This window comes from Penaeus japonicus, unplaced genomic scaffold, assembly GCF_977035675.1.
Source record: "Penaeus japonicus unplaced genomic scaffold, GWHDUDI00000001_assembly GWHDUDI00000023, whole genome shotgun sequence".
Lineage (NCBI taxonomy): Eukaryota > Metazoa > Arthropoda > Malacostraca > Decapoda > Penaeidae > Penaeus > Penaeus japonicus.
In genome coordinates, this window is record NW_028234425.1 from 15,652,547 (window position 1) to 15,654,566 (window position 2,020).

Sequence of the window (2,020 nt, forward strand, 5' to 3'; positions counted from 1 at the left end):
AGAGAATAGAAGAAAATACCAAGACATACACACACACATAGTTTGATCGCGTCCCTTCCCTTACGTCGCAAGAGAATTTTCCGAGAAGCAAGACTGAAATATTCTGTTATAAGCCGAGAGAAATGTGATCAGTGATTCCACAACACAGGCTCTTAGCGGCGGAGAGAGGCAGTAATGGAGGGTCGGATACCGCTGCCATGATGAGGAGAAGAACCATATTAACTCGATAAATCTGCCAAGGCAAGTCGGTTCATCTTGGGATGAATCAGTTTGGTGTCGTTGCTTGTCGACGGGAAGAATCCGCAAATGGAACTGTAGACTCTGTGCTTACGACTTCGGGTTAATTGAGACGCATATTGGCACGGAGGCACATGTGCATTTGGTATATAGATATGCATACAAATATGCATATATTTATATATATATATATATATATATATATATATATATATATATATATATATATATAAATATATATATATATACATATATATATATATATATATATATATATTATATATATATATATATATATATATTTTACATATAATAAAACACTGCCACAAAATGAAAGGCAGTGTGGCAGTGTTTTATTTCATCTGTTTTGTGCACGTTACTGTGTTTATGTTTTTTGTGATTCATATATATATATATATATATATATATATATATATATATATATATATATATATATATATATATATATATATCTTTGTGTGTGCAATTAGACCACTAACTATGCCACTAGGCCTTCATGTTGTAACCTTGCCAGTGCCACACGTCTCGGGATACTGAGCCTGTCTGTTTTTTTTTTTTTTGTTTTTTTGTGTGTAAAAGATACCGTTCCATTGCGAAAAACAAAAACAAAAAAACGCTGAAATCGTTATAAAATTTTGTGTGAAATACGTTGATATTGTTGAATTTTGCAAAGACTTCCCACTATTTGATGACGTCATCTTCACGTGACAAACTAACATTTGGAACCTAAAAACCCTTCAATGACAATAGTGATTACAATAACGACAATGGCAATAACGATAAAGATAATTTCTACCATGACAGTAATGATAGTTGTGATGTTATTAATACTAATAACATTGATAGAAATAATAATATTGATAATAATGATAGCACTGATAATGAAAATAATGATAAGGAGAAGATTAATGATTATAAGAATACCAATGATAATAATAAGGATACTGATAAAAAATGATAATAATAAGAGTAAGAGTAATGATTTTCGTAATAATGATGATAATAAAAATAATTATTATGATCATGACACTAGTAAAAGTTATAGCAATGATAATTCACCAAAATATGAACATGATAAAAACGATGATAATTGTAATGATAATAACAATAATAATAATAATAATAATACTTTTGATAATAATAATAGTGATAATCAAAGTGTTAAAATGTCACGACTATGATCACCCACATTATCATCATTATCATTGTTTTCCTTTTTGCCAAATGTTTATCGTTGTCATAATCATTCATTACTCTCATTATCATTATCATTATGATAATTTTCATTACCGTTACTATCATCACCATTATCATATTATTGTTATCATGCTATTATCGTTATTATTATTATCATGATATTATTCTTATTATCATTTATTTATCATTGTTATCATTATCATTATCACTATAGTTTCATCATCATTATTGTTACCATCATTATCAATTGATCATCATCATTATTGTTACAGTCACTATTATCATCTGCTATTATCATCCTTGCCATCATAACCATTGCTATTATTTCATTAAATTATCATTAATTGTAGTTCTAATAGTAAGATAGAGAATTGCTATCATTATCATTGTTATCCCACTTACTATTTTTGCCAATACTATTATCAATAGTAGTAGTATCATCATCGTTATCATTATTATCATTATCACTTTTATCATTATGATTGTTATCATCATCATTATTATTCTTATCATGATCATTACTATTATCCTTATTATCATTATCATTTTCATTACCCTTACTACC